General features: G+C 33.6%; 1 non-coding gene across 1 annotated transcript; it reads left to right on the forward strand.

Moving 5' to 3' along the window:
* Positions 1–741: 741 nt before the first annotated feature.
* On the forward strand, positions 742–847 carry LOC121219762 (small nucleolar RNA R71). Its single transcript, XR_005916653.1, has one exon. It is a non-coding gene; the product is annotated as a small nucleolar RNA R71 (small nucleolar RNA).
* Positions 848–19,289: the final 18,442 nt, after the last annotated feature.

A 19,289-nucleotide genomic window follows, 5' to 3' on the forward strand; every position in this document is an offset into this window, starting at 1 on the left:
TCCATATCATTAGGTAAAACACCTTGTGGTCGGTTTCTGAGTTCAGCTGCAAGCTGGCCCATTTGGTTTTCCAGGTTTTTAAATGTAGCTGCTTGGCTTTGGATTAAGACATCACTCTTGACTATGTATGCCTTCAACAAGTTTTCTAAGCCATTGGATGGTTCAACTTGAGGTTTTTTCTAAACTTTTTGGGAAAAAAATAAGTGGTTGGGTCGATCTAGGTTAGGTGTATGTGTTACTAGGTCCAGCCCCTTGGTTACTCTAGAAGAAATTTAGGTGGTTTCGCCATGATAGGTTATAGGAATTAGATTATAGTACTTGCCTTCCTTTGTTTTTGTTCTGGTTACCCATGTAATACATGAATTCTAGGTTTGATGGACATTATTTGAATAGATGTGCACCCCCAGAATAGGCACAAGCTACATTTTCAAATTGATTCGGTGGTTGTGATGCAAAACTATTAAACCCATCAGTGGCAAAATTTTTAAGCATTGAGGAATTCGATGATACCTGAGATTTGATTAAAGTGAGAGCGTCTACTTCATGTATTCCAGCGACTCGTCTTTCTGACGTTACTCGATTGGTTGGCGATTGATAATTATTGCTGACAATCCTCTTAATGATTTATAAGCCTCATTATAAGACTTAGAAAGGAGAGCACCCTTAGCAGAAGCGTCCACTGCCATCCTTGTGTGAGCATTGAGACCATTATAAAACGTCTCAAGTTGGATGCAATGTAGGATTCCATGATGAGGGCACTTTTATAATAATTCTTTGTACCTTTCCCATGTCTCATACAAGGACTCATCATTCATTTGTTGGAAAGTAGTGATCTGATTCCTCAACTCAGCATTCTTGCTAGGCGGGAAATACTTCATGGGGAATATTTCTCCTAACTCTTACCATGTGGAAATTGAATTTGGTGGCAATGAGTTCAACCAAGCTTAAGCTCAGTTCTTTAGCGAATATGGGAACAACTTCAATCATAGTGCATCTTTGGGTACTCTGGCTAACTTGAAAGAATTGCTCACCTCCATGAACTGTTTGAAGCATCTGGAACATAACGGGCTTTAGCTCTAACTGTTGTGCCTCGATTTCGAGTCTCCTAATATCCGAATTAAGATCATGAAACACTGGCATGACATACTGTCTTATAGCTCTATCCCTATCATCAGTGATAATGATAGGGTTTTGAGCAGGGTTTGCTCCGTTTCCTTGATTTAGAGTTTTGAAGTTCGTCTCTTCGGTCCTTCTTTGACTTCCTTGTCTTCTTCGTTGTCGAAAAGTTTTTTCTATCTCAGGGTCTACGGGGAGTAAATCAATGGTTCAATCAATACTCATAAACACCTCAAATAAACACATAAACATTAATTAAGTTAAAATTGAATAGAAAAATAAACCAAAATGCAAAATTAACAAATTCACAAATAATGACTTTTAAAATAGTCCCTGGCAACGACGCCAAAAACTTGGAATGAAGAAAATTTGCAAGTGTACACAATCGTAACAAGTAATAAACTTACAGGTAAATGTCGAGTTATCGTACCCACAAGGACTGTGAAAAGAATTATTCATGAATGCAATTAAAAACACTTTGGTGAAGAAAAATATTTTGATTCGAGGAGGGGATTAAAAACTAAGATTTTAACTAAGTGAAATAAATAAATATAAAATAAAAAGCACCAATGCACGATTTCAAAAGATGATTTTAATCAAGATGACATAATTGTGCTATATTACTTACATTTCTTAACATAGAATTATTAAACTCATGTTTATGTTGTTACAAATAAATTCACGGCAACTCGATAATTTGCTAACTTATGAACATACTTACCTACTAAAATCCATTTATCTATTGGCTATATCTCTATGTCAATTCAACCGATTAAACAAATTTTAATAAGCAAATGTGTTAACGCACACACATACTTATGAAATTAAAATAATCTCTTGTACATATCACTATGCCAATTCAAACAATTAATTAAATCTCAGAAGCACATAAAAGATTACGTGAGGTAACAATGTATTTATACCTTGAAACAGTTTAATCACAATAATCTTGCAAGTTATGCAAGGCTACTGTATCGTTAGATACCGTTGCTAATTTAACCCTCAGCTACCTTAGATGATTAAACATGCACTGATTAAGTATCATGTCAATTAATTACAATTTCAATCCGTTTAAATAATTAATTCATTAGTTACCTTACAATTGTAATGCAAGAATAACATAGTCATGATTTTACTTAATCAAACATCTTTTTGAGGCCTATAACAACACAAACACAATTTTAATAACTCAAGTAGATGAAATGCAATCAACCTAAAACGAATTAAATTTAAGCCATATTAATTAAATTAAACATATCAACATCACAAATATTCATAGACATGTTCATAACAACAACAATAAAATTAAGATGATAAGGAACAAGAATAAAATCCGGTGTTTCTCCGAGGCTTGACTAGTTTGCTCGACTCCTCCTTCTCAGCTTGTTCTTGTTGACATGAGGCTTCCACGAGCATTTGAATGCTGCTCCAGATGGTGGTTGAAGGACTCTTTTTCAAGAGGTGAAATCGGAAAAGGAATAAGGGAAGAAAATGAAGAACAATGGAAGGGAATGAAGAGAGAGAAGTGAAGAATTAATGGGTTTGAGATGTGTTTGAAGTGAGCAGTTGTAACGCTTAGGTTTGTGCAAGTGTACACAGTCGTTATAAGTAATAAGTAAGTATCAAATTATCGTCTCCACAAGGATTGTATTTGTGCTAAGTCACTTAATTTGTAAAATTATATTAACAATTTGGTAAATAAAAACACAATATAGTTGAGAACTGGTGATTAAAATATATTAAACTAAATGCAATGATGCCTAATGCAAATTATCCTAAGTATGCAAGCTATATGAATGAAATAGATTTTAGTAAAATTAAACACAATTTGCAACAATTATAACATAAATAAACTAGGACAATTACTTTAATTAAACTCAATTTATTATCAACATGCTTAATAACATTCTAAAAAAACATTCTATGACAACTCGATCTTTCATTACTTAGTAAATACGCATTTTAATGATCCTTATTTACTAAGGGTTTCTTAGCATTCGTGTGAGGTAACAGGGACGTGTTAGGTTTGAAACAATTTAATCACACAAATCTAAAAACTATGCAGATAACAGAGCTTGGTTAGAGTTGTTATGCAACCTACAATTTAATCGTGTTAGGATCTAAATTGAGCATGAACATTTCAATTATACGTCCATTAGTCGTCATCTGGTTAGGATCGCTCAGCTAATTCAGGTGTATTTCAATCACGTATGAACGAAATACATACTTGATTTCAACTGAAAACATGATCGATTGAGGCACAAACATTATAAGCATGAATCAAATAAATATTATTTAATCAAAGCAACCATCCTAGCTTAAATAAAATTAAGCTAACATTGTTGTAAACAAGAACAAAGAACACGTAGCAAACATCTTTATATTAAGTTAAAGAAAAGAAACATTAAACCCAATTCAGAGTGGCTGTCACCCAAGACTCTAACTGACGAGACTCCTTCATTCCTTTGCATTGCTCTTTTGCTGATGGTTCTCCAAGGTGGTCGACCAAGGGTTCTTTAAGAGGCTTATTTGCTAAAATATCTATGAAGAGATGATGCTAGGCGTGGGAATGGAAAAGGCTAAGAGAAAAAGAGAGAATGATGATTGATGGATGCTTGAGGGATGATTGAGGGATGAGAGGGTCTTATTTATAGGTGAGGAGAGAGAGATAGTTTGTTAAAAATAGGAGTTTCCATCTTTTGAAGCATCTTCCATGGGTGACCGGCCATAATTTTAGTAAGTTGAGCTAATTTTTCCTTGATTTTTGGTCAATTTGAGTGCCACAACAACTCAGGACTGAGACTCGGTCAAGTGCAAATCTATAGGTAAATCTCTAATTTATTCAAATCTTCAAGGACCTTGTGTAATTAAACTAAAAAATGGCTTATGGACAGCCATGTGCAGCCGCATTTTGGGTTGACTTGATCTCCAATTTGGACGGTTTTGTAATCCAGCAAAGATATCAGACCTGTCCAAAATACATCAACAAGTTAGAGGACCAAAGAATTAAATTTATCCAATTTAATTAATTAATTAAAACCCAAATTATTAATGAAATATTTTAAAATGAATTATTACATGTAATTTTATATTTTATTTTTTAATTTAATCATGCATGGCCCACTTTATGTCTTAAAAAATATAATATATTCAAATTAATATAAAATAAGTCATTTATTGCATGAAAACTATATAATAAAGCATAAAATCACATTTTAATAATTTCTATGTCCTAATTTCATATTTTCACATATTTATTAATTTATTAAACAATTATTTAGTTTTAACAATGGTTTTATGTAAAAAGGTGATAAATTACATAGGAAAAATCCTATATATTTTTCCGTTTACAACACCCAATGGGAATATTTATAGGTTGAGAAGGCTGCTAAAAATAGCCAAAATCAGTAGCCAAAGACTCCCCCCATGGCCGACCACCCATGTGGCATGTTTGAAGATTCCAAACATGCTATTTTTAGGTAGAGAAAAATCTTGAAAGACATGAATAGTGGAAGGGTTTGAATGCAATTTGAAGGAGTTTTGAAGGGACATTTTGCAAGACAAATAATCAGTCAAACAAGCTGATTGGGTCAGCATGTGGGACGGTCTTATGCTGCACAGTGCTCGGTTGGATCGATTTTCTCGATTCAGCTCAACTGGGCCCCTTTTCATAATTAATTAACAATAATTTATTTAACCCAAATTAAATTGGATTAAAATTAAAATTAATTATATTATGAATTAATACACATAATTTGGATCGTCTTAGGCTAAAAAATTGGTTCGCCTTGATGCTTCAAAATTGCTTCTCAGTTTTGTGCTTCTAGCAGTATTTGTTGAGTCGTTTTTCCCCCTTTGTGCAAATCTGTCGAAAATAATAAAAATTAATTATAAAATTAATTAAAATTCAACATGTTAATAATTTAAATAAAATTAATTTTTTTTATAATAATTATATTTTTCGACAAGAATTTTACTAAAACTACATGAATTTGAGTTAAAAAGGGTATGAAAAAGTGTGCATATTTTCGTGTTTTCAGAACCTCAGATCTCTGTTCGAAATAATGGATACTGGCACCCCGTGTAATTTGACAATTTCAGAAACATATAACTCATCTAATCTGTCAAGTGAGAAAACTTTATGTACCGAAATAAAATGTGCAGACTTCGTCAAACGATCAATAATAACCCATATAACATCTTTCCTTTTCGGAGATAAAGGTAACCCCGATACGAAATCCATAGTAACTCTATCCCATTTCTACTTCGGTATCATCACTGGCTGTAACAGTCTTAAAGGTACCTGATGTTCAGCTTTAAGTTGTTGACATATCAAACATCTGGATACAAAGTCAGAAATCTCGAGTTTTATTCCCGGCCACCAGTACTTCTGTCTCAAATCACTGTACATTTTATTGCTCCCTGGATGAATAGACAAGCTACCGCTATGAGCTTCATGCAAAATTTTCTGTATAGCTCTGGATTATTCGGTACACAAACTCTACTCTGAATAACAAACAATCATTAGGTCCTATCTAAAATTCCGAGTCAAAAGTCGACTCACATTGTACGCTTTTAGCTTGCAACTCATGAAACACCAATTTAGCTTTTAACTCAGCTAAGATCAAGCCCTCATCGGATAATGTCAATCGTGTATTCATCGCCTGCAGAGCAAAAAAAGACTTTCTACTCAGAGCATCCGCAACTACGTTTGCTTTTTCCGGATGATAATCAATAACTAAGTCATAACCTTTCAACAGTTCAAGCCATCTACGCTGTCTCAGATTTAGATCTTTCTGCGACATCAGATACTTTAAACTCTTGTGATCGGTAAATATGTGACATTTTTCACCAAACAAATGGTGTCACCAAATTTTCAATGCAAACACAATAGCTGCCAATTCTAAGTCATGTGTCGGAGAGTTTTTCTCATGTGGCTTTAACTGTCTTGAGGCATAAGCTATTACTTTAACTTCCTACATTAAAACACAGCTTAAACCGTTCAGTGATGCATCACTAAAAATCACAAATCTTTTACTCGATTTATGCTGAACTAGAACTGGTGCTTCGATCAACAGTGCTTTTAACTGGTTAAAACTTTGCTGACATTCATCAGACCATTCAAACTTTACGTCTTTCTATAATAATCTCATCATCGGTGTAGCTATCATCGAGAACCCTTTTACAAATTTTCGATAATAACCAGCTAATCCCAGAAAACTTCTTACTTCAGATACATTTCTTGATGGTTTCCAGTCAATAACCGCTGAAATTTTACTCGGATCAACTCTAATGCCTTCAGCTGGTACTATATGTACTAGAAAATCGACTTCTTGGAGCCAGAACTTGCATTTGCTAAATTTAGAAACATTTGTTTATCTCATAGAGTTTGTAGAACAATTCTCAAGTGCTCGGCATGTTCAGACTCGTCTCGAGAATATATGAGAATATCATCAATAAATACTACAACAAATCTGTCTAAATACGGTCTAAAGATTCTATTCATCAAATCCATAAATATTGTAGGTGCATTAGTTAAACCAAATGGCATCACAAGAAATTCATAGTGTCCGTACCTAGTTCTAAATGCAATTTTTGGCACATCCGAATCTTTCACTCATAGCTGATAATAGCCAGAACGAATATCAATCTTCGAGAACACTGTGGCACCTTTCAACTGGTCAAACAAATCGTCAATACGAGGTAGTGGATATTTGTTCTTGATTGTAACTTTGTTGAGTTGACGATAATCAATGCATAATCTCATCAATCTGTCCTTTTTCTTAACAAACAGAACTGGCTCACCCCAAGTTGAAAAACTACGTTGAGCAAAACCCCTATCAGTCAACCCTTGCAACTGTGCTTTCAACTCTTTTAACTCTGTAGGAGCCATTTTGTAAGGTACTATCGATATCGGAGTTGTTCCCGGTACAAGTTCTATAGCAAATTCAACTTGTCTGACTGGTAGTAATCCAGGCAACTCCTTTAGTAACACATCAAAATACTCGCAAACTACTAGCATTAATTCCAGCTTCAGCTCGGACACTTTAGTATCCAATACATAAGCAAGGTAAGCATTACAACCTTTTCTCACATATTTCTGTGCTGACATAGTTGATATCATAATAGGCAACCCATTTGAATTATCTGATTCAATAAGAAGCATCTCACCATGCTGACATTTTAATACGGTAAGCTTTTTTCTACAGTTTACAACAGCATCATGTATAGTTAGCCAATCCTTACATAGAATCACATCGAATTCATCGAACGGTAATAACATCAGATCAGCCGAAAAGTTGTAACCTCGAGTCATCAACGGACAGTTCTTGTAAACCTTATGAACTATAACATATTGACCTAGGGGATTCGATACTTTAACCACGAATTTAGTGGACTCAACAACTAAATTCTTAATAGACACTAAATTTCTGCAAACATATGAATGGGTCGATCTGAGATCAATCAAAGTAGTTACATCAGTATCATAAAGAGAGAAAGTACCGGTAATAACATCTAGTGCAGAAGCATCTTCGTGTGCGCGAATAGCATAGGCCCTACCTGGTGCTCATGCCTCGGATCTCATAGTAGAGTATTTCGTCACACCATGGCTACAACTCATATTTCTAGGATTACGAGGTGGTCTACCTCTCACGGCAGTATTGCTCGGCCTCATGGTCTGAGCTTTCTCTTTCTCGGATTTCCCTGGGCAATCTCAAAGATAGTGGTCAAAAGAACCACATCTGAAACACGCTTCGCTCTTCATTCGGCACTCACCATAATGTGGTTTGTTACAGTGCTTGCACTCTGGTCTGGTGTTTCTAACACTACCTACACTCACTACAGATGTAGCCTGAGGTTTAGTATTGGAGAGTCTGGTATCTCTATCTCTATTAGAATGTCCCATAGGAGTAGTAGAATGGTAGTGATGTTCTTTAAATTTCTTTGATGCTGACTGATGCGACTTTTCTCTCAATTTCTTTCTCGAATCTCTAGCTTCAAATTCAGTGTCTTTTTTCTTTGCTCAGCTCTTCAACTTTATGTGCCCAATCAACTAGTACAACAAGCTCTTTCAACTCAAGGATCTCGAAAAAAATCTTTATATCCTCATTTAAGCTATCTTCAAACCACTTACACATTGTAGTCTCGGTCAGAATACACTCTCGAGCATATTTACTTAATCGAACAAATTCTCGTTCAGATTCAGACACTAACATACGGCCCTGCTTGAGCTCTAGAAATTCTTTACGTTTCTGATTGAGAAACCTTTAACTGATATATTTATTTCGAAACTCGGTTTGAAAGAATTCCCAAGTGACCCGATCTCTTGGTACAACAGAAATCAATGTATTCCACCACTGGTAAGTTGAATCTTTTAGTAGAGATACTACACACTTCATACATTCAATCGGTGAACAAGATAATTCATCAAGAACTCTGATGGTATTCTCTAACCAGAACTCAGCTCTCTTGGGCTCATCTTTGGCGGTAGCTCTAAATTCTTCAACCCCGTACTTACGAATCTTATCAACAGGAGGCTTACTAACTCAGATTGGTTTCGTACCTTGAGGAATAATGGGAACTGATTGGGTAACAAGAGGGGGTTGAGGTTGTCGAGCAGCCGGGTTCGTCCGTACGAACTCGATGAACCACTCATTCATCATCTAGAAGAATTCTTCCTTTACCTCTCCTCTCCGACCCTCAAATACGGGCCTCGTACCACTCAAAGCTACTCCATGAATGGAGGCTTAAGCGTTACTCTCTACTTTATTGGAATTAACTCGGTTGGATGTCATTGTTATTAAAAAACCTTTTAAAAAATGATTAGGAGATATCACACTAGCACAGGTTATATAATGGCATGTATAGCTAGACTCATATATGCTACGTTCAGTCGAAGAATCGACTAAATCGTAGCTCTGATACCAATAAATGTAACACCCCTAACCCATATCCATCGCCGAAACAGGGTTATGGAGCATTACCAAATTTATAGATCAAACACACGAAAATTTCAAAAATTTCATAACATATAGCATTCATGTCAGAAACTAATCATAATCATGCATATTGTTCCTAATACGAGCCCTCGAGGCCCAAAATACACTTTAGAAACAAATCAGGACTAAATTGGAAACTCAAAAAATATTTCGAAAACTTATAAAATTTTCAAAACTGTAAGGGTAACACGGTCGTGTGGCCAGGCCTTGTGACTCACACGGACAAAAGACACGTCCGTGTTTTAGGCCATGTGGGCAATCAAAAGAGGGACACACAGCCGTGTCCATGCCTGTGTAACTCTCTGACTTGTGCCACACGGCTAAGCCACACGCTCGTGTGCTAGGTCGTGTGAGCGTACTACCTTGCACCCTTTAAAAGATACAGGGGACACATGGCCGTGTCACTTGGATATGTGTCACACACAGCTGAGACACATTTTGTGTCTCTGCTCGTGTGGACAAAAATAGACCATTTTTTAAGCCACATTTCTCATTCAATTTGACACCAACCTATATAAAAAATATTGCATATAAACATGTCATATTATATCACCCAAATCAAGCATAATCAAGCATTAAACATATAGCATATTCAGATACAACCAATGTGCCCTTAGGCACCTCAATTGACAAAAGGTAATCATATATATATTTATGTATTCAATTTGACCAAATAGCCAGCAATTTACCAAGCCATTTAGCATAATTTCTTACCAATTCAGTCACCATTCAAAACATACCATTTAGTACCAAATATACTACTTAATCACTAGCATCAAATGACTATATAAGTCATTTCCATCAAAACACCAATCTACCAAAGTATGGCACCATTTATCTAAAGCTACAAACATATAACATGTACATATTCAGCTACCAATTCATTTTTCATTATTCCATCACAAAACAAGTCATTCTTTTATCATATAAGGCAACTTATATACATATCAAAATAAGCCATTATATCATTAAGATACCAAAAACTCAACCACACCAATTGACCATTTCCAACAACCTAACACATGGCTAACATTAGCCCAATTAACCTATACATGCCATTATATCCAAAATTAAATAACTGTAAGTACCAAAAGAGCCGATAGATTGTGTGATTTAGCTTTTACAAGCTTCTAACCCGAACGAGCTTTAGAATCACTATAAAACATGAAAAATAATATAGAGTAAGCATTTAAGCTGAGTAAGTTCGTATAACACAGAATTTAACTTACCATTTAACCACAATTTAGGTAAGTAAACATAGTGTATCCCAACCAATTTGGCCAAAAGCCTAAACACATGTTCATCAACATATTAGCCATGTAAATCACATATAAAATCCAATACACATGGATGATTTTAACAAGTAATCACATTTCATATACATGTATTATTCAATTCATATATCAATGTATCATATATCATCACTTTCATGTGTTTCTTGTAAATACATGTACTAGTTCGTATCGAACTTATATACACTCGTAATAGAACTATGCCTGTTGAACCATTTAGAATATCGTTGGATACGCGGATAGTACACACGAGGTGTACTGAATTGTAATCTGTCAATTCATGTACATGTATGCTCATATGAACGATAAACGGTAAGTTCCTCCAAGTTGAATAACGGTAAGTTTCTCCAAGCTGAATAACGATAAGCTCATACAAGTTTAGTATCAGTAAGCTCATAAGAGCTGAAATCAGTAACCCTAATGACATGTGATTTGTATCCTACGAATTCCTAAGGTTCAAACGGGGCTCGATAATCGTCGTACGTCATCAGATATGCGATCAGTACTCAAATATGATGATAATGCAAATAACATACATTTATTTCAATCAAAGCATATAATTACACAGTTTAATTACACGAAGTCACCGCGACGAGTATAAGTAGATATGAATGTGATTAATTTGAGATTTTTCCTTTGCCTCGCTTTAACTCCGCACGAGGTCTATCTTGATCTATACGGATAAATTTAACTCAATTTAATATTTTTCACATTCAATTTAGTCCAACATGTAATTTTGAAAAAATCACCATTTTGCCCCTATAATTTTAATTTATTACAATTTAGTTCTTATCTCATAAAAATGGAAATTTACGAAATTCTACCACAACCCATCATAGCCGAATATCAATGTAGTCCCTAGCAAGCCCTATATTTCATTTATTTTACAATTTTACCATGTAAAATTTTCTACTTTTCAATTTAATCCCTAAATGACAATTTTATAAAAATCACTTAATAAAATTTGTTTATCTATTAACAACCATTCGTTTTCTATCATCAAACATCAAAAATCAAGCATGGTAATTAATGAAAAAACCCTAATAGTTTAAAAATATTGCAAATTAGTCCCCGGGCTAGCTAGATTAAGCTACAACGATCCTAGAAACATAAAAATCATTAAAAACGGGACAAACATCACCCACCAATCGAGCTTCAAAGTAGCCGAACGCTAGTTGAATAAAAAATGGCTTTCTTCCTTCAATATTCGATTGGAAAAATATGGATAAAGATGATAGAAAATTTGGTTTTATTTTAATTAACCTTAATTTACTAATTTCCAAAATTAACCTTTCAAACATTTAATAATTGCAGCAAATACCAAGCCATTATCATCCAATAACTCAATAATCGAATAATTACCATATAAGGACCTCTACTTTAAAGTTCTATAGCTATTTAATACCTTTACCTAATAGAACTCAACTTTTGCACTTTACGCAATTTATTCCTTTTTATCAAATTGAGCCTGTAAACAGTAAAATTTCTTAACAAAATTTTTATAAGGTAATACTATCATGCTGTAAATCATAAAATAATAATAAAATAAATTTTTGGACTTCGAATTTAGGGTCTCAAAATCGCAGTTCCGATTTCACTGAAAACGGGCTATTACATATTGGCTTATTGATTACCTAACATTTAACTAATATTAAGTTGCATTTTTTGGTAAGACCATAACTGATACGATAACTTATATTAGCAAGTGATCTAAATGGTTTATAATCTAATTGAAATTGAACAAATTGATTAAAATACTATTATGTTGCCTATGAAGTCCAATTAGGGAGTACCTTGTATTGGTATCAGAATGGATGACTCCTCAAAGGTAGAGCTTAAACTAGATCTTAATGAAGGTGTAATAGAGCTTGTACACCTTCCGGCCATAGTTGGGAAGATGCCAACCGAAGGAGTAGATGAGTTTGCTCCGTTCTCATTCGATGATGGAGGCAAAGCTCATGAGACTAGAGCCTCATGTGACATTAGGGTGAGGATGCTTAAGGGAATAATACTCTGGAATATCGTATAGGGTTGGCTTGAATTTGGCATCAAATGGCTCATAGTGCGGATGTCGCGTTGGGTAAAGATAAGGCATTGCCAGTGGATTTGATTGAGGAGTCTAGTTTGTATTTCTCGACGGGAGAACAAGCGATGAATCAAAGTGTCGAGGAATAACTGGAAGTTCTTCTACGGTGGCGATATGGACCGTCTGGTCCGGACTTTGAAAGGATTTTTATGATTTTCTTTCTTTGTTGTTTTAATTTTTTTCTTTTTAATTTTTCTTTTTTGTTTATTTTACTTATAATAATCATGTTAGTTTTTTTTATTTATTTATTTTTTAGAACAAGGTCGATATCGTGGAGTAATAGAATTGAAAAAATTGAAGAAGCTAGAAATTGGACTTAATGTCACGACAAGGAAGGCTTAGAGTCGTGACTTTCAAGTTAGTATTCTACAGCATGATGAGGTAGGTTGGGCGTCGCAATGAGCTACCTCGATGTTGCGACTACATTAATTGATGTCGTAAAAACCATTGAAGGGCCAAGTTTCTTCTGAAATTATTTATTTTGACATTCTGTTATTCATTGTCAACACTTCTTTTAACTATTTTTTTTATTTTACTATTTATATTATTATTTTGCATGTTATTTGGTTGTAGTGTTTTCTTTTTCGTTTGATACTTTTTCATCAACTTGGAGCACACGGTATCCTAATATTAGTACGACAACAAGGATTCATCCTTTTTTAGGGAAGTTTTCTTATTTGCACTTTAGTTCTTTTACATTAAAGACAATGTAGGTTTTAAAGTTTGTGTGGGGGGGGGAGTACATAGATTTTAGGTTGTGTTTTCTTCGTTATTTATATTATGATATATATTGAAAAAAATTATTTTTGTTTGAATCGCAAGGTGTTCAAGTTATGTTAATACTAAGAATATTGATTGTGAATAATGAAATAATGCGTTGATTTTTTTGTCAAGCATGCAATTTTTTATTGATATTTGATAATTTGTTTAGTTTTAAGGTAGATTAATTAGTTTACATAGTTAAATTGCATTATAAACTAGGAGTACTTATGTAAAAATGTTTGATTGTGTGCCATAAGATAAATAAGCATTACAGATATTTGTAGAAGCATGATGGTTGATTTGATTATTATTCCTTGGTTTAATTAAAAGCATGAAAGAAATTGTTTGTTGTGGAATGCTTAGGGATAACTTAATGTAGTATTTGAATAGCCAATGCTTAAATGACCATACCCTTATGCTTTGTATCCATAGTTACCATATTTGACCCTAATAACTCCTTGATAAACCATTAATATTAAAACCATGAGCCGAAAATAAATTAAAACTTGAACCTTTCCCTATCTTTGGTCCTTTATTACTTTATGAAATAAATGTCAGGCCATGGATATTGTGGGTTTGGGTAGAGACCTCTCGGTGGTTTCAAAATAATTAAATGGAAAAAGTAAGAAACAATACAATATAGTGAGTATAGGACTCTTACAAAATTATGCTAAAAATAAACAATTAGTTGAGTGAACAAAAGAATTTTGAGGTTTAAAGGCAAAACGAGAGAATAAATGTAACACCTCTTACCCAAGACCGTTGTCAGAGTCAAGCACAAGGCATTACTTAGCTTATCTTACTAATTCGAAGCATAAAAACTTGTTTTGAAAATTAATTTCACTATTTACAGCAATTTGTCCAATCACGCAGCATTTACTAAATTATTTATAACTTGAGCTACGGAACTAGAAATTTAACTCCGTAAATTTTCCCTAAAACTAGACTCATATATATATATTCCATAAAAGTTTTAGAATTTTTGGTTTCTCCAATTAGTACATTTTATTAGTTAAAGTCTCCCCTATTTCACCATTCGACTGTTCTGACCTCTTTTAATAAAAAAAAAGACTGTTCTGACCTCTTGTTACTAAAAATAAGTTTTCTCATTGTAAGATTTTCATATGGTGTTCCCACTTGTTTTTACAAAAAATAGGCTCAATAATGAATCTATAAATATAAGCTATAACTCAAAACCATTTTTGTACAATTTTTAATGATTTTCTAAACTCAGAACAGGGGACTCCAAAAATAGTTCTGAACCTATCTCACTAAAATTCACATATCTTAAAATATAAATTTCCTTTTGCTACATCATTAATTTTTCATGAAAATAGACTCAACAAGATTTAATTCCATATATCATTAACCCTCTAATTATTTTTATAACATCCTAGGTGATTTTTCAAAGTCACGTCACAGTGCTGCCTAAATTCTTTTTCTTGCAAAATTTTATCCTTTCATGATTTCCATGCATAATGTATCACCAAGACTTTCATAACAACAAATACCTTCATACTTAACCATTTTACTGACCATACATCATCAATACTTACACACCATTCTTTAGAAAAATCATAATTACAAACATACAAAATAACTAAATCCTTATACATGCCATAACTCAACATGTTTCATCATAAAATACCGAGTAGTTGTGGTTGATAGTGTGGACGATCTCTGACTTCTTTAGGATCCTTGAAGTAGCTTTGCTATACTAAAAGAGAAAGAGAAATAAAAGAAGTAAGCATAAAGCTTAGTAAGTTTACTAGCAAATAAATAACAACATTAAATACAATTAATTAAACTCAAGTGTCTATATCTCTAGTTTACTTTTTAGTTAATCTCATTCTAGTTCTCTTGCTTATTTACTTGGAATACTTGTGTGCATAACTTACTCTTCTCTTGCTGCATCGTTGAATATCAATTGATAATATAATAAGTTCTTAACTCTTATAACTTACCTGAGCTTGCCATTTATGTTTTTAACTGAACTTTCCTGAACATGATTCGTTTATTAGCCCGTTGAGCTACATTGGAACAATAAGGATACTCGGGTCTCTTCTGATAATAACATGCCAAAGCCATGTCCCAGACATGGTCTTACATGGGATGTCCTCTTGTCGGTGCCCATGCCATGTCCCAGACATGGTCTTATGGGGGGCCTCTCATCTCGATGCCAACGCCATGTCCCAGACATGGTCTTACATGGGATCTCTCATCTCGGTGCCAATGCCATGTCCCAGACATGGTCTTACATGGGACCTCTCATCTCGGTGCCAATGCCATGTCCTAGACATGGTCTTACATGGGACCTCTTTACCCAAAATGTCATGACATTCGTATCCAGTACCATCCTTATGTATCAATGGGACTTTTTTCAAAACAGCCCTCGACTCTAACTTTTTTCAAAATTACAATTTTTCCCCTAAACTTTTGCATATTTACATTTTGCCCCAAGGCCCGAAAATTAAACTTCATCTCATATTCTTATGTTTTATGACATGCTTAACATTTTTCTCTTCTATGAAAATATCAAATTCTCACTCTAACACTTACTTATGTACATTAGGGATTTTTACCGATTATGTCAACTTACTCGTTTTTGCTTAAAATCGGCTAGCAAAAGTTGTTTAACATAATTTCTAGCTTCATATTCTATCATAAAACATCAAAATAAAAACTTTTCACCTATGGGTATTTTTCCAAATATAAACCCTAGGTTAAATTATTGCTAGAATAAGCTAAATTAAGCTACCGGGACTCCAAAAACGTAAAGAACATTAAAAACGAGGCTTGGGATCACTTACTATGGAGCTTGGAAGCTTGAAAACCCTAAATATGGCTTCCCCCCCTTGCTAATTTCATCCAAATGAAGAAGATGAGCACAATTTTTCATCTTTTTCCCTTTTAATTCATTTTAATTACTAGATTACCAAATTGCCCCTAACTTAAAAATTTCCTATTTCACTTATCTCATGTCCATTTTTGTCTACCAACTTAACCAATGGTCTAATTATCATATAAGGACCTCCAATTTAAAGTTTCATAACAATTGGACACCTCTAACATGTAGAACTCAACTTTTGCACTTTTTACAATTTAGTTCTTTTGACTAAATTGAGTGCCCAAACGTCAAAATTTTTAAACAAAATTTTCATGAAATCATTTTGTGAAATCATAGATCGTAAAAATATAAGAAAAATAAAATTTTCCTCATCGGATTTGTGGTCCCAGAACCACTGTTCCAATAACCTTAAATTTGGGCAATTACAATAAAAGCATGGAACGGGATAAAAGTAGTGTGAGTGAAAAAGGGTCAAACCCTTATAATGTGATCAAATGAAAAATCAGACCTGAGCTTAAGAAAATTTTCATTCACTCAAATGCACTAAAACTTGGTAAGCTTTCTATACTTACGAATATTGTATTGCATCTTTGTATTTTTGTATTTGGAGAGAAAAGGAAGGTGAGAGAAGGAGAAATGAGGAGGTGCGCCTTAAGGATAAAATTGGGGGTGGAAGGGAACAATGTAATGTGCCTAACTATTTGTAGTGTTGGAGCCATTTTGGGCTATACTTTCATTGATCCCATACTATCCTAAGCCTCAGAATGTTACAAACCTTGAAGACCTATGCGACTTAAGCGTTCCCTTTGCATAATTTTCTAGACTTTCTAATAATTAAACTTAGTGAATGTCTTTAATTTCCATTCTTGCCTTTACTATATATTTGTATGACTTAGATTCATGGTAATATGATTGAACATTTGGTCATTTGGATTAATTCTAGGTTTTTTTAGTTATTTAACTTTATAAACTAGAAAAATTTACTTTAAAAGTTTCAAGTTAACAAAGTATCAAGATTAAAGTTGCATGTAAGATAGAGTAAACAAAACTCTAATATTTGCTAACATTTTTTCTTAGTAATTAATATAATCCAAGGGACATATTTATAGCATTTTGGGTGCTTGTTTGCTTGAGGACAAGCAAAGACTTAAGTGTGAGGGAGTTTGATATGCCACAATTTATTGTGGTAAATTAAGTTCTTCTCATTTGTATTCATGTATTTTTACGCATTTTATTTTTGTTTTCAGAATTATTTAGTTTTAAGTATAAATCGAATAAATTAAGCTTTTCTGATGTTTTATGACCTTTTAGGCCTATTTGGGCCTAAAGAAAAACTAACAAGTTGATTGAGTGTGCAGGACAAAAACTTAAGCTAAGGAGTCAATGGACTAGTATGGATGTTGCAACATTCAAGAAGAAAGTCGTGACATTGAATCAAGCCTCAACACTTAGTTGATTTTCCAACTCAAAACCATGAGGCAAGATATTGGAGTCGATGTCACGACATCATAAAAGTAAAGTCACAAAATTCCACCTGAGTCCCAAAAGGCCAAGCATTCTGCTAGCAAAGTCGAGACACATGCTATATAGTGTCACGACATTGGTTCGACAGACTCAACAATTCTACAAGGGTGTTTTCATCCGCACAATCACATTTAACTTGTTAATCATATTGTAATTAGGTATCTTTTTTCATACTTTTATTCATTTATTCAATTTTCAATTCTTAGATTAGGTTTTCATTTTGTTTGCTTAATCAAAATCCTTCTATTTCAAAGTTGAGATGTTACGAGTGAAGATTGTTTTGGATACGTGCATTCATCATTATTTATCAATGAGCATTCTTTGCTTTATTCTCTTATTTATATCTCTTTCGTTAATTTAATTAATTGAAAGTTTGAATAAATATGAGAATAAAATTTGTGTTTCATAAATATCTTGCATAATTGACTACTTAACTAACTACTTAATCAAGTTCTTATTTATTTTAAATTGGATATTTATTCGAGTCTGCTACAATTCGTAGTATACTAGGATTGACAATCCTCGTAGAATAATTAGATAGGTGAGATATAAAAAGGTATCCTGTTGGGTAAGCCTTTAGTAAACTTTTGCTGAATGGTGAGACCGAAAGGATATTTTAGGTAGTAACTCTTAGAAAGGATGAGACCGAAAGAGTATTCTCAATTAAGGGTATCTGTATACCCACATTAATTAAATAAACCTAAATACTCAACATGTTTTAACTCCTACCTTACTATGTCCTACTCCTACATCAAAATTAAATTTAAGTTAAAAATACTAAAAATCAAAATACAAATTTTACAAAAATTAATGAAGTTCAATTCTTTAAATACTAATTTTTGCTACTAGATTCATCCAACAGCCTTTTAGGTCTCCTCATTGACTTATTATCTTGAGTACGATCATCCTGATCTATCTAATGCTCTTCCTTCCATGTATCCCTTTCTCGTGACCCTATCCGCTTTCGTGCACATATAAGATAGCAAGCATACCTTTGATCAAGGTTATTAGTGGTACAATAACATAGTGCATTACAATTCTCCACTAAGTACCCTACTTGTTCCTTATCCTTTGAAGGACTACTGTATTTAAACACTTCCACTTCCCTATTGATTTTCATTATCAATTCATTCTTCTTTACATTGATGGTGGACTTGGATATGGCTAAAAACGGTTTTCCCAATAGGATGGGAATCTCATGATCTTACTCAAAGTCAATGACAACAAAATCTACAGAAAATATGAATTGCCTTACTTTGACCAATACATCTTCTAATACACCTTTAGGCTGTACCAAAGACCTATCAACCAATTATAGTGTTATCAGTGTGTGAGTTTCCCTAATTCAAGTTTTCTGTAAATAGGTAGGGGTATTAAATTTATATTGGCCCTTAAATCACATAGGACCTTACCAAAGTTTATATCCCCTATCTCTATCGGAATTTTAAAGGTACCTGGATCTTTTAACATAGGGGGTATCTTTTTAGTGATGATATCACTGCATGACGTATTAACATTTATTTGTTCCCCTTTTGTAATTTTCCTATGCCTAGACATAACTTCTTTTAAAATTTTGACATATTATGGATTTTTTTTTCTATTAGTTCTAGTAGTGGTAGATTTACATTTAGGGATTTAAAAAAGTTAAGAAAAGTTACAAA

Source organism: Gossypium hirsutum, chromosome D07, assembly GCF_007990345.1.
Source record: "Gossypium hirsutum isolate 1008001.06 chromosome D07, Gossypium_hirsutum_v2.1, whole genome shotgun sequence".
Classification (NCBI taxonomy): Eukaryota; Viridiplantae; Streptophyta; class Magnoliopsida; order Malvales; family Malvaceae; genus Gossypium; species Gossypium hirsutum.